This window comes from Dioscorea cayenensis, chromosome 7 (assembly GCF_009730915.1).
Source record: "Dioscorea cayenensis subsp. rotundata cultivar TDr96_F1 chromosome 7, TDr96_F1_v2_PseudoChromosome.rev07_lg8_w22 25.fasta, whole genome shotgun sequence".
In the NCBI taxonomy this organism is placed as follows: Eukaryota; Viridiplantae; Streptophyta; class Magnoliopsida; order Dioscoreales; family Dioscoreaceae; genus Dioscorea; species Dioscorea cayenensis.
The window spans coordinates 16,446,890-16,462,677 of NC_052477.1; the positions used below are offsets into that span (position 1 = coordinate 16,446,890).

Consider the following 15,788-nt stretch of genomic DNA (forward strand, 5'->3'; position numbering starts at 1 on the left):
TCCTTTTGGCATACCACTCTCCACCAAATCCCAGAGGTCTTGAGACTAAAAAACAGTCTTCATTCTCAAGCTCCATCTCCCGTACTCTTCACCTTTGAAGAAGAGCACGTAATGCTGCGTCAGGCTCACCGGACTGTCACTCGCCATCACACCATGGGCTCTGATACCAGATTGTTGTGATTTACACCTCCGGTCAGCAGAGATACAATACCGGCAACTAGAAAAAGAGTAAGATGAAAAATAGAGAGGAAAGGAGAGAAAGCAGTCAAGAACACACGAAGACCTTTCTCATTAGCTTCTTACCCAATCAACCTTCAGTCTTCCCACTATATCATCTAGTCAAAAAGTTAACATAAAGATAACACACTCCTAAGCTTCCAGTTGGTTAATTTAAACACACTAATTCCCACCTGATTGGGCAGTAACCTTAGACAAAATACTATATTGTATATATTAACCAATCACAACACACATACTCAAAACCATGCGTCTCCTGGACTTCAGTGCAAAGCTCCATGCTGCTAATCTCATAGCTATCCTGTAACCATACCCGAGAGTAACACCTTTCCACTCCTCTAGGATGACTCAATAATCAAACCTCACCATGCTTAAATCACTGAGCTGGGTCAACACCAACATGCGCTCATCTAAATTTGGGTTTGAGATGGCTTTAATAGAAGAGTAATGGTCAATAAATTACACCAACCCTTCATCCATCTCAATCCACCCTGTGCTAGTGGTCCAATTAAATACACTAGCTCCCAGGTTTTTAAAGTCTTCATGGTCTTGGCCTCCATCTTTGAATTGGTATTTAACGTGATGCCCTACACCTATTGATAATGGACTCTGGATGAATTCAATCCTATAAGCAAGCAATTTATATTTTAAATAATATTCTTCGGCATACTCAATGCATCTTTTCATATTTTTAATAGTATCCTTTGGAAGAATTCAACCCTATAAGCAAGCAGTTTCTTCCTTGACCGATGCATTACATCAAGTAGGGTGTGCTGTCCCCAGCCCTCTAGATCAATTTGAAAATTTCTCATTGGTTCCTCTTTTCCATTTACAAATCAATCGTTGTTTATAATTCTCACTCCAAGTGTGGTTCTACTTTGGTTTCATTTTGTTTCCAAAAATATAGGGGGAACACAGTACTAAAAACTTACCAATCCTAGGTAGAGCTTCTTTATGATTTAATACATTTTTTTCTTTAAGTTTACATATGGAAGAAAATCCGAGGCATTAAGTAAAATAGAGCCAGATGGGTCCAATTTTACAAAACTTTTGCTCTTGATATGACAGCGGCTATGCCTATGAGTTAACACGATTGCATAGATCAGCTAACCAATATAATGTGCTAGAAAGTAAGGCTCTCGATCTTACAATGACTTTGAATTATTATTATGAGCTACCCTCCTGTTATTTAGCTCAATAAAAATCATAATGAATAAAAACTAATGAAAATTCATAAAGCAATATATAAGGAAAATAGAGCTAAAACTCTAGAGACAACCAAAAAAAGAAAATACTCCCCCTAGGACCGTGGTTAAGCTCCATACTTGGATGTTTTAAAAGTGATTAAAACAAATTGGACAGAGGGAATTTCTAAAGTGCACTAATTCCTTTCTTAATATAATTAATACCTACTCCTACATGAAACTTATACAGACATCATATGACTGTATTTGACACTTTGTTAATTCCTTTCAGAGAATCGATCCCTGGTTCCTAAGGTAAGCTGATCCTTTTCTCAAGTTGATCAATTCTAATCCTATATAGATATCAAATGAAATCTTTTCATAACTGACTTTTCCTATGATTGTACTAATGAGTAGTGAGTCCAAAGAAGGATTGAACCTACTTGGGAGAATTGCGGGAATTTCATTTCAACCTCAAAGAGACTTATCTCCAAGTGGACTCACAGCTCCCTCCAACTATGGTAGCTCTACATATGATGCATTTCTCAATCATCACTCATGTGAATCATTCATAAATTTTGGAGCTCTCGAAACATGGAAATCATTGCATCAAAGAACATATAACTAATTCTCAAGCAAAATATCAATATAAGAAAGTTAACATGCAAAATCTTAAAATGAAGTAGCCTTAGGGTTTATCTATTCCCTAACACTTAAGAAACTATTTCCTCATTTTTGTGCAACAATAATCCAATCGAAGATAAATCAAAGACAATAACAAAAGCACAGAAACTCCCTCAAATCTTGATATCTTCTAGGATTGGTAAAAGTCTATCTTGTTATCATTCTCCATAGTTGTTGTGGAAGGAAAATTATTGAAGTTGACTAAGTGATTTATGTTATAGTCACTTGTGTTAAAATAGGAAATATCATTTAAGGAAAAATATGATAGAACTTGATGACAGAGACAAAAATGTGAATCAGTGCAGTCATGACAATGAGAATCTTAATTTATAATTTAACTGTTTTGTGTAATTAGATACATAATATTGACAATTAAAAAATAATAAATAACTGGATTTATTTTTTCGCAATAGAATGGTGATATTTTTGGTGATGATATCCCCAAGTTGTGTAAAACCTTTAGTACAGAGGAAGAAGAGTACTCCTTTTACAATGAGTATGAATTGAAAGTTTGATTTAGTGTAAGGAAAGGATGGGTAATGTAAAATAACATTGGAGTGGTGAAATATATAGGCAATTTTGTTGTTCTAAAGAAAGGAAATGTGTTCAAGACAAGCGGTATGAAAATTTGAAAATTCATTGTGTAGAAATAAGAAAAGGTTGTTTAGCTCATATGATAATTTTACGAGAAAATAATAGGAAGTTTATAGTATCAAGTTTTGATGGCCAATACAATCATGAACTTGCGCAAAAAGAGATTGCACATATGTTACGATCACACCGAAAAATTAGTGCATCTTAAGTAATGTAGATAGAGTTGGCTAATGAAGCAAGACTTACAATAATAGAATATACAATTTGCAGAGTAAGATGGTTGGGGATTGGTCGAATGTTGGTTTTATGAAAAAAAGATATTGAAAATTATTTTGGGAAAAAATTAAGAAACAGGTAAAGAAAGGTCTCCATAAAGTGATAATGCACTATTTCAACAAGATGCAGCTTAAAGACCAACTTTTTGTGTATGATATGCATTTGGAGGATGAAGGGATAATTAGGAACATTTTTTGGGCAAATGGGGGAGGAAGATCTGATTATGAAGTTTTTAGTTATGTAGTTACATTTCATGTTACTTATTCAACAAATGATTATAATAGACCTTTTGCTCTATTGTTGGGGATCAATAATCATTGTCAAACAATAGTCTTTGGTGTAGCTCTTCTATATCAAAAGAATGTGGATTTATTTGTTTGGCTATTTTAGAAGTTACGTAGATTTCATGAATGGGAAGCTTCCAATGGCTATTCTAACAGAGCAGAGTGTTGATATGGTGAAAACAATAGTGATAGCCTTACTAGCTACTCACCATCGCCTCCGTATCTAACATATATACCAAAATGCAACCAAACACTTGGCACATTTGTTTTCTAGTATATGCTCACTTGCTATCGAATTTCAACAAAATATTTATGACTATGAAGATGAAGCATCATTTATTGAAGCATGGGAAAATTTACATGAAAAATATAATTTAAGAGAGAACCCATGATTTTTAAATTATTTGAAAAAAAAGTGGGTGATGGTGTATGGTCAAGATATATATATATATATATATATTGGCAAAAAAACATGATGAGCACCCAAAGAAGTAAGAGGTTCAATGGTGTGTTAAGGAATTATTTGATGAGAGAGTTCTTGAAGATAGGCGATATGCAGAGCTTGAAGAGGATTACAAGATGATGGATTACTTAGTACTATAAAAAGAGTTGTAACCAATCTTGAGATAAATGGTGTAATTTTATACTCCTACTATTTTTTAGAAGTTGAAGGAGGAACACAATAAGATTCTTCACATGATGGTTGAATTATTAAGTGAAACAAATAATGTGAAGACCTACTCTGCTATTCATGTTGATGCTTCCCGCTATGCTAGCGTAGTGACATTTGATTCCTCAATTAAGACAATTGAGTGCAGCTGTAAAAAGTTTGAATTTTCAAAGATTCCTTGCATCCACATGTTCCATATCTTGGATGTAAATAAAAAATTTGTGCTTCCAGATAAGTATATAATGAAAAGATGGATGACGAAATTTACAATCTATAGATACTTGTATTTTAGTATCCACCACAATAGAAGAAGACCCTAATGTGGCAAAGAGCAGGAGATGCATGGTATGCCCCATCATTACTAGAAATTAATTTCAAAGGCATCTAAATATGAGGAAGCTTATAAAGATGTTGTCAGCCATTACTTTGTGCTTGGTGTGAGGATGAAGGATATTGTGAAGATGTCTCATTTAAGGTGAGAATATTGTCTATTAACAGATGATATGTCTAATCACAACTCGAATTTTGACTATTCTAGTGCTAGTGAAGTAGCTATAAGGGATAATCGAAGTTGTGGAGGCCATAGGACTAAGAGAATAAAAAGTACACTAGAGGAACCTAAGAAGAAGAAAAAACACACACGAGTGAAACTTTATATCGAATTGTAATGATAACACTTATAAAAAAAGTGGAAATAATCCTTGTTAAATTATATTTTTTTGTTAACTTGTAGGTGATCCATTGTAAGGGAAAAAGTGATAAAAGGCTACCACTAGTCTGAAACTATAAATCATATGAGGTATAACTAGTTTTTAACTAGTAGTCACTTTTATTTTTCAATGCTCTTGGATGGATAATCCACTCTTGGATTACTTGATTTCATGAATTTAGTTAATGATTAATCATTTCATTTCAGGAAAAATAAAGATTTTTAAGCCCCTCTGCAACCTTCCATGTTTCTTAAAAGTTTTTGTTAACAATAGAAAATTCAAAAGGACATGTAATATTAGATTATTTTGTTTGATTCATTGACTGTGTGGTTTTGGTGCCATCTACCTATTTTATTACTTTACATTAATTGTTTCAACAGCTTACATAGAGTTTAGAGATAGCAGATCATTAATAGTTACATGAACTACGCAGAGAGATAGCTGATACAAGTGGCACCAGTTTATGAAGACATAAGTAAGTGGGTCACTCTTCAATTTATTTAGAGTTATTATAGATCATGTTCAAATAAAGGAAGGGACTTAAATTGGAGTTGATTATGAACTAATGTCTGCTATAATCGTCATGCTCCAAATTTTGTAGTTTGTATGGAGTAGATAAGAATTCCGATGGAGATTGTTTTGTCAATACTTGTCAAAAGCATGGGTGGCGGCTCATACTTTACAAAAAGTTTTCCTTTACATTTTGTCAAGGGCAAAGGAAATATTAGATTTTACATTTTTCTCATTACATCTAAACTACTATCCATCTTCATATCAAGATGACTATAGTCATTATTCATCCTATAGTCATCTTTTATCCTTCTTAGAGTCCTCGAATTTTGATCTATAACTTATTTGTTCCACATCCCAGCTCAATTTTGAGGCAACTCTTTTATAGCAAATAAAGTACCCCTATCAAAGAAAAGAAAAATAAAAGGCATCACCTAGAAATCAAATCAATTGCATAGATGTAAATTAAGTTCAACTATGATACTTAATGATGTCAATTGAAACATTCTACAAGGCAACTGTGATGAAGATAAAATCAGTTTACTTGATTTGCTTATTCTCATTCAAGCAGTACAGCTTTCAGTTCTTTGTTTTCATCCTTGGTGACAGCCTCAATTTCCTTTGGTGTCTCTTGAACACTCAAATCATTTGCAATAATTTTTTGATAATATATCTCATTAAGTTGAAAAACATAAAAATTTAACCAAAAATCAAATTGAAACCAGTTGTTTTTTGCTAAGTTGGCCGTGCTTCATGAAATTGGTTTATAATATAATTATAACCAATAAACTGACAGAAAAATATCCTTATCTAGAACCCAACACCGATGTCACGGCAGCATCGATGGAGAGGTCGTTGGGGATGCCTTTCAACTTACTTGGGCGCGGCACATCAAAGTGAGGTAAAGGTTAGGGCGGAAACTTTCTTCTTAAGAAGAGTGAGTAGAGGGAGAGAGATGCATGAGAGAGGGATGCATTCACATGAAGGATGACATGAAGATGGAGTAAAGGATTTGTTTATCGAAATCTTGGGATTGTTATTCCAAATTACTCATGGATGGAACCAAGGGTTTGTTTTTATTTCAAATTGCTCATGGATGGAACCGAGGGTTTGTTTTTATTTCAAATTGCTCATGCTTTCTTGCAAACACCAAGGGGCCTTATATAGGCTCCAAGACTTAACCCTTAAGTCATGCTATTCATGACATTACATATACCAAACTATCATGTAGTAAACATGACACTTACCAAACTTACCTATTCCTACCAAGACACTTACGAAACCCACTTATTACAACATGTCATTCAATAGTAAAACTATTGTTGCTACAGTTGCACACCTATTTTACACACTAAAAAAAACACCGACTCCTTTACATAAAAAAACAAACACCGACTCCTTTACATAATAAAAACAAACAGCACCGCTTTAGTCCACCAAGATGTCGTAAGTTGGGATAGTTAAGAATCTGAAACAATGAAAGTCTGTCTAGCCTTCCATCATGTTGGCTAAATTTTCTTCAGCAATATCATCCAAGCCTTCTGGATATCCTTCTGGACTTGGTAGCATTAAAATATATGTGGGATACTTAATCTTGAATAATCTCCAAAGCGATACTCTCTTGCCCATGAGCAGACTTGTTTCATTTGTAGTTCAGTAGCTGGCATTTGTGAAATAAGATTTGGAAAAGGACAGTACATGGGAAACATATACTAGTCCACATATATCTTCATGATTTTTGTTTCCAGCACCATTTGACATCTTTGATTATCAACAATCGTAGGGCAAGTTCTCTTCCAATCAGTGGAGATTTCACATACTCCCCATAGCTTCATTTGTCTTTTGATATCTCCTTGAATGATCATATCTTCAAGTCTGATAGGAGTTACCCTTTCTTGTTCAGGCTTATGATGGCGAAGGAGAGTGATCTTGATATGATGCCTTGCTTCATCCGGATAACCCTTTATCTTAACAAGGAGGGATTGAATTTAATTCTAGATTTACATATCCATCAATTTGTGGTCCAAGAGCTTTGAAGAATTTGTGTAGAAAGATGTATCAGTTGCCAATAGTCATTTAGAAAATTTGCTTGCTCCAGACTTGTCAGCATAATTCTGGATAGGTAACCATGTTTGAGAAGATTGATGGCTTTTATCTGGACGCCATTGATTTCTTGGTCAAGCCATTGTGCCATATCAGAGGAACATTTGACCATAGTAAAACCTTCTTTACATTGACATTCCAGTATCTTTATGGGCTAGCTCTCTGAGAACATTTCCGGCTATTGCAAATCCTGCTGGAAAGATTTCTTATTTTGCAAGTTATCTTAGTACTTTTTGTTCAGAGATAAACTGGTCATATTGAGCTGCCATCACTTTTTTTTAAAAATGAGTTGTTTTACTTCTTCTATTGGTTCTGGAAATACTTCAAATTTCTCCATTCTTTGTTTTCTTTCTTCAATCATAATTTCCTTCATTTCTTAAGCTTCTTTTGTAATTTGTTGAAGTTGAGCCTTGATCATAATGACTTCTTCATTCTTTTTGGATATTTCAACTTCTAATGTTTTGATTTTCTTTTCTTGTTCTACCATGTAGTCAAGTGTTTGAGGTTTCAAAGAGAATTTTATACTGGGTGTATCCAGTAATGGTAAATGAGGTGGATTTTTTATTTTTTCATTTGTCTTGTGAAAGTATTTTACTAAGGAGTGGAATAAAGAGATAAGGGGTTTTTGGGTCATGTTTATTAGCCCAAAGATTGATCAAGAATAACTTGTGGTAACAGGTTTAAGTTGGCTTGCGTTCTGAATTTTAGAGTGGAGTTTGGTAGGAATATAGGAAGATTTAACAGAGGTTCAAGGGAGGATGATTGATTATAGAAATTTTTGAATGCCATTTCTGCAAAAAATAAACTTTGTTAGTTTAAATAAATTTACATGCTTTGCATGTCGTTAAGGTTTAAAGATAACCAGGTTTTCACCATAACAAGAGACGCGTATGGACCTACTGGTTTTGTAGCCACAACTCTTATTATCCAAATGAACAAACCTTTGTCTGTTTATGTTTCTTTTTAGGGACTTGGTTACATAGTTCCCACAATTAAAGAAAACGCAAATGAATCTGCTGGTTTTGCAGTCACAGTTTTCTCTAATGCGAATGGACAAACTATGGGGTAATGTTCAAATTACATATTTCAGTTACATGTTTCCCAAAGAGATAAGAACAATGGAGATTCAGTTTGTTGTGAGACTTCTATTCCTACATTCAAAGAGGGAGATGAACAGAGATTAAATTCTTGTTGTAAGAATGGGAAGTCTATTGTTTTTTGTTGTTTTAGATAGTTATTAGTTTCCCATTGTTTCATATTATCTTGTATATCTTTTATTTCTTTTTCCATTTTTGTAATCTTTTGTGACATTGTTAATTTTTTCTCTCTTAATTTATTATTTTCTCCATTAAGTCTTCTTTTTCTTTTTGTAATTAAATCTATAGTATTTTGTAATGAATCTACAATTTTACTTCTAGAATGGGTTATGTGATATTTCAATATTATTTTGTCTTTAAATTCTTTTAATTACTTAATCATTGTTTCTAATTCTATAGTATTTTCCTTATCTATTTTTCTTTTTTTAGTTATCATATATTTCTAATGACTTATCTAAAATAATTCCTTCTTCTTGTTCTTGAATAATTATACATTTTTCTTTACTTTGTTCTTTCTTATTTTGTAATTTTTCTTTTAAATTATTGACTTCTTCTTCAAGATTTTTTATTATTTTTAATAATTGTTCAATTATTTCTTTATCTTGTCTGAATTTAGTGGTTGGCTTTTCTATTTTTTGATCTTCAAAAGTAAAATTGCATAAGTCTAATACACATTTTTTACATAATGATAATTCACATTTTAAGCATGTTACTCTATGTCTTGTTATGTGGAATTTATAGCATTTATCACATCTTGTTTTATAATTTATTTTAAATGGTTCGAATTTATGTTCACATTTTTTTAAAATTTTCAACTTGGTTATATTGTTCTAATAGATATTTAGGATTTATATCTAGATTATAAGTTTGTTTACTCATTTTTAATCATAACAAATATTTATGGAATCATATTCATTTTTCAATCTTGATCTGTAATTCCATAATCTATGTTGATCTTTTAAATATACATCTTGATGAAAATCTATATATTTTATTTTTGTTGGTTTCCAAATAGATTTACCATTTTCATCTTTTTCTTTTGATTTGATTCTTACTTCTATTAATGATTTTTCTTGATAATGAATCTAATCTCTTAAAGTTATATATCTTTTAACTCCTTTTAACCACATACATTGTCTTGCTTTTATTTCTTCTTTTAAACTTCTATTATCTTTTATTGTATATTTAACTGAGTTACTTATTAAGGTATCTATTAAGATTATATCTGTTGAATCTATTAAATCTTTCATGTATAACAACTTTCAATAGATTTAAATTGTTCTTCTAGGGATTTTTTCCATTTATTTAATCTGATTGTTCTTTGTTGATGTTCTAATGGATATAATTCTTTTCTTGGTATGTATTTTATATTCCATATCCAATTTCCTTAATTATCATATTTTACAGTTTTAGTTTCTATTTGTATTTATGAGCTTATTTGATAAAATTGTTTCATTGTTACATAATCTTTAACACATATCAGCCAAATTGGTCTTCTTTATTTTATTTGATCTGTCACTGGTTCTATTTATACTTCCTAAATATTTTCTTAATGGTTTTAATTGTTCTTCAATTAATTCTGGATCTGTTGTAAATATTAAATCCATTTTATACTTGAAGTTCTTCTATTTTTATGCCTTCATTTGTATAATTTATCATTCTTATACTTGTACTACCATTAGTATTTTCATAGAATTCTGCATTACTTGGTCTATTTGATGTTGTTGGGATATCTATAGGTTGAATATTCCATTCACTTTCTTCTAATACTTTTGATGGATAAAATTTTCCTTCTATTCCTTTTAGTCCTTGGTTTTTTAGAAATAATTTTGCTTTTTTAGGTGTTAAAATATAGTTAATTCTACAACTGTTTGTCAATTGTCATGTGAATGTTTTTGTTATTATTAAATTTTTTACATTTGAAATCATGGTGTAACCTTTTGAATTTATTACTAATTTTATATATTTATAAAATGTTTCAAGTGGAACTAAAAAGTCTGGGGTCATATAAATTATTTATGGATGATCAAAATTCATATTTAATTCCATGGATTCTATAGTTGCTTTTGTCATATTTTTAATTTGTCTTATATCTACTAAGCTTAATAAATTCTTGTTCCTAATCCTTTCTTGTGTAATCTTATTACTCTTAACATTAGTAGGACTAAATGGATTAATGTAAAGCCTAATGATATAAGTTTATTATATGATTTTTCTGTTATTAAATCTAATATAATTTGTTTATCATCACTTGTACAACATATTTCAATTTCATCATAATGTTCACATATTTTTGTTTTTGTTTCAAATATTCCAAATTTATATAATTCTTCTCTTGGGATTAGTTTTATATTCATATTTCTTGCTTTATTTTGTTGTTCTTCAATTGTGTAAGTTACTTCTTGTCTTTTATGATGTATATTAATATGATTTGTATATTTTAAATGATTTAAGATAGAAAATCTTCCGATGTTATCTATATTTTTTACTATAGTTTTGTTTTTTGAATTTTCTTGAGTTTCTCTAGACATATTGAATTTCTATATTATCAAATTCTTGTAATAATTTAATTTTCCAATTTTATAATTGTTCTTTTTCTTCTTCTGATCCATTTGTAATTCTTAATTTTTCTGTTAGATATTCTTCTACTTTATTAAGCCATATATATTTTTGATATTTTATTTTATCTTTTAAGTTATTTTGATTTAGTTCTTCTAAAGGATAATATCTTATTTTTTTATTAATTCAATTTTATAGTATTCCGTTGTTTCAAGTAGATGTTTCATTTCTTGGGAATTTTAACCTATATTCTGGTGGTTTTAATAATTCTTCTTTAGTCCATATTTTAAATGGAGTTATTGGTTTTCTAATCTTTTGATTTGTTCCTAATTGAATATTTTTTACTTAATTACATAAGTCATCTATTTCATTTTTTCTATTCTCCTTTTCTTTTATACTGTTTTTTTACATAGTCTACATTAGATAGGATAGTTTCTAATTTTAATAATTGTGTTTCTAAATTATTTAATTTCTTGATAATTAAATCCATTTTTGCATCGATATTTGTTTTTATGATTCTGTTAATATTACTTCTTCGATTATTTTTTCGATGATTTGTATTGCTACCTTTAATGCCATTAAGACTCTAGTTATTATTTTTATTTCTTTATGAATATTTTTTATTTGATTTTTTTTTTAAGATATTAAGATTATTATGTTGTTTATTAGGATAAACATCATATTACTTGTATTATAATTATTTTCTCTATTGTTTCTTTAATAATTTGATGTTTTAATTTTTGTTTTGATTTCATTTTTTATTAATTTGATGACTTTATGATTTCTATCTTTTTATATTTATGTTGATATTGTTGATTTGATATTTTGTTGTTATATTTTTTGTTTTTTGTTTTTGTTGCAGTAAAATAAATTTTGATTTATTTTGTTTTTATGTTTTTTGCAATGATATTTATATAAAATTGAAATAAGATTTGCAGAAACTATAATCTACTTCTACTTTGCAGTAAATAAAAGTTACTACTACTTTGCAATAACTTGAAATAATTAAGAGAGAATTATTATACAACAGCAAGATCCACATGTAATATGATAGAAGTTAAACATGGTAAATAACTTTTTTTGATCCATAATTATTGAAAGTAAAAACTGATTTTTGGTTTTTGTTGGTTTTTATAATTTTTATAGGTTTTTGAAAAATTATCTTCCGTTCACCATAGACATTCTCTGTCGGCTCATTCAACCTTACTGTCTTAGAGTGTACTAACCTTTCCGTATCTGCGGTACTAGGCCACCTTTGTAGAGTCTCCAATTTCCAAAGCCTGAGTGTTCCACTTTGCATAAGTACTTAGAAGAGTAATTTTTTGCAATTCAAATGATTATCTTTTAATATGTGAGAGTTCATTCTTTCCAACTTTCAGAGTTCAGACGTACCTCCACACTCTTTTTCCCCTAAACGGACCAACTGTCCTTCAGACAGGTACTTTTTAGTGTACTCCAGTTTGTCTTACTCCTCATATTAGTTAGATTAGCTCTTTTCACATAAAAGATTCATTTTTAAGCTCAAAATATTTTTTCAAAAGATCTGTACAAAACTCATTTTCTTTTTAGATTTTAAGATAAGGTTCATGGATCAAATAAAAGTCATACTACCAAGATAAAACTTACTATCTACATGTTGGGGACCCCGTTAAGTGTTTTACCCCTGTATGGTAAATATTACCTTGAGGTTGTTGTCGAAGAAAGTTATTGTATCTCTGATACCACTAGAATCGAACACCGACGTCACGCCAACATCGATGGAGAGGTCGTTGGGGATGCCTTTCAACTTACTTGGGTGTGGCACATCAAAGTGAAGTAAAGGTTAGGGCGGAAGCTTTCTTTTTAAGAAGAGTGAGTGGATGGAGAGAGATGCATGAGAGAGGGATGTCGTATTCACATGAGGGATGACATGAAGATGGAGAAAAGGATTTGTTTATGGAAAGCTTGGGATTGTTATTCCAAATTACTCATGGATGGAACCAAGGGTTTGTTTTTATTTCAAATTGCTCATGGATGGAACCAAGGGTTTGTTTTTATTTCAAATTGCTCATGCTTTCCTACAAACACCAAGGGGCCTTATATGGGCTCCAAGACTTAACCTTTAAGTCATGCTATTCATGACATGACATATACCAAACTATCATGTAGTAAACATGACACTTACCAAACTTACCTATTCCTAACAAGACACTTACCAAACCCACTTATTACAAGCATGTCATTCAACAGTAAAACTACTGTTGCTACAGTTGCACACCTATTTTCTCCTACCCAAATTAGATTGAACAACCATAAACTAAGCAAATCAAATTTGAATTGTCACTCTTTGGAAAATCTAGTTTGTCTAAAGAGAAATCATGAGAAGGAAAAAGATTTAAGTCATGCTATTCTTTGCTCAATCATTTGAACTTTTCTAATACACTTAGTCTAGAAACATGAAGCTCTAAGAGGCCTTCTTATGTGTCAACCATTGCCAATGCTTTGCAAATTGGCCCAAAACACGGTATTCAAATCTAGGTAAAGGTTGAAATTAGACAATATTCACTTCTACCCAACTCTGCAATTTCATACCTAAACATAAGCACTAAATCATAGGTCATAAAAAAAGTTCTTACGCTTTAGAGTTGCTACCAAGAGGTGAAGGGCATCATGCTAAATCCTACCTTTAGGATGGAGGCCTATGTCATGAAGGAATTGTATCCAATAGGACCACTATCACATAGTGGATCTAGGTGGACTGAGGGATGGAATTTCTTTGCCGACCTTTCTTCTCCTCCCCAAAGCTATTGTAAACTCAAATTTAGACAGAAACACTTTCAAAATTTTCAATTTTCTACTATTTCAAAAATTGACAACCCTTAGGGCTTGTTTGGCTGCAAAATAAAAAAAATATGGCATAATTTTATTATGTAGGAAGTGAAAGTGATTATTACAGAAATTATAACATATTTTAGTTCTACAGAATGAGTGTTTGGTTACCAAAAAAAAAAAAATTACGGAGATCGATCGATCGGCAACTAGACCACCGGTGGATTTGTGGCCAGTCGTCGGAGGTCGGCCGGAGCACTGGTGGATCACCAGTGTGTCACCGGAGGCTAGCCGGGCGGACCACCAATGGATCGCTGGCGTGTCACTGGAGGCCGGTGGACTAGTGGTTGGACCGGTGACTAGTTGCCGGAAGCCTGCCGGACCACCGGTGGATCACCGGCGTGTCATCGGAGGCCGATTGGACCGTCGGCCGGACCGGTGGCCTGTGGCCGGAGGTTGGCTGAGCCACCGGTGGACTGGTGGCTTGTTGCTGGATCAAAAGAGAGAGAGACTTTTTACAATAAAAAAAAATTCCACTAAGAGTGGAATATTTTTTTATGCCATAATGCCTATATTATGCCATAATTTTATACTCTAAAATAAGTTCCCAAACAGCCAATATGGCATAATTCTCAGAAAATATTAAATTATGACATATTGTACAGATTATGCCATAATTCTGGCGTATCAAAAACAGGCCCTTAGTCTTTAAGAGACGACATTTTCAGTTTTCCATGCCGCCATGTGGTACCACCTTGGGGAAATGTGTGCCAAACCACAATTAGAGGACTAGATACTCACATATTCTCGATCCAGGAGAGACAAATCTATTCAACGTGGAAGAGATCTGAGTATGTATGTTTTTAAAGTAGAATGTATTTAGTATTATACTTTGCTCCTAGACCACATGATTCTGGATTTATGTCTTTCATTCCTTTTATCTAAATCAGCCAACTCTATTTGAATTAAGACTTCACTGCCAAGAGATCAATTTCGTTTCATTTGTTTCCAGTTTCAAGTCTACAATCATTTTTGGTGCCAACAAAATTACCATGTTTGCATGAGTTATTTTATTTTACCTCATTTCTAAGGCATGAAGTCATTGCTTGTGCCCAAAATTTCTAGAAAAAAACTCTTCTTCATATGAACATATGACTATAACATTGATCTCCGTCATGTTTTTGTCCTCACATCGTATTGAAAGGTTAAGTTGAAATTCCAGGAATGTTGAATATAAGAAGTATCAAATAAAGCCTGCTATACTCTAAAATTTGAATATATATTTTTATTTTTCATTATTGTCATTTTTTTTAAAAAATAAACAAACCACTTAGATATATTAATAAAACTAATCCAAATACAAGGTAACAAACTATTTCCTGGGTGATACTAGTATCTTTGTTAGCTACCTGCTAACTTAGTATTTTGTGTAAGGCTCTACTTTTATAGTTGGTGAAACTAGGAGATCATAGTAGTTTTGACTAGGCTTCGATATCTTGTTTTGTATGTTGTAACTGATCCATGACTTATGTTAAAAATTGTGATTTATTAACTTTAATAAAAAGAAATACAGGACCAGCATCGAAATCCTACATAGGAACAACATCAGCAACAGAGCTATTCTAAGTCCATCTAGCTAAGCCCAGGGCGAACCCACATAGTTGGTGGCCCGAGTGAAGCTCGGTCTGGCTGGCCGAAAAATTTTGGAATACCTCTGTTCGATGAAGTTTAAGTTTGGGTTGAAGTTGGGTTGCGGTCAAGGCTGTCGACTGTCCAACCATCATTGGACGGAGCCGCGGAGCTGCGAAGGTCCGGAGGAAAGAGGATAAGAGGCCGTAGTTTGGCTGTCGGCCTACCACAGAGTGTTGAGAATGAAACATATGCTTGATTGCTTGAGAGTTGGGAAGATGAAGCCACGAGGGCCACGAAGAAGTTGTAATTTAAAAAAATAAATCATTTCACTTAAGGTGAAACACGTGTTTCACTGTGAGTCATTTCACTTAAATAAATCGTTTTCTTATTTTCCTCAAATTCAGAAGCCCTTTCATTAATTTTCCCCAAAATTAAAATCC

At 32.1% G+C, this 15,788-nt stretch overlaps 1 long non-coding RNA gene across 1 annotated transcript; it reads left to right on the forward strand.

The window, feature by feature from the left end:
* The first annotated feature begins 1,711 nt into the window (after nucleotides 1-1,711).
* Nucleotides 1,712-6,096, forward strand: LOC120264567. Its single transcript, XR_005537471.1, has 3 exons — nucleotides 1,712-1,736; nucleotides 1,839-1,942; nucleotides 5,964-6,096. It is a non-coding gene; the product is annotated as an uncharacterized LOC120264567 (long non-coding RNA).
* Nucleotides 6,097-15,788: the final 9,692 nt, after the last annotated feature.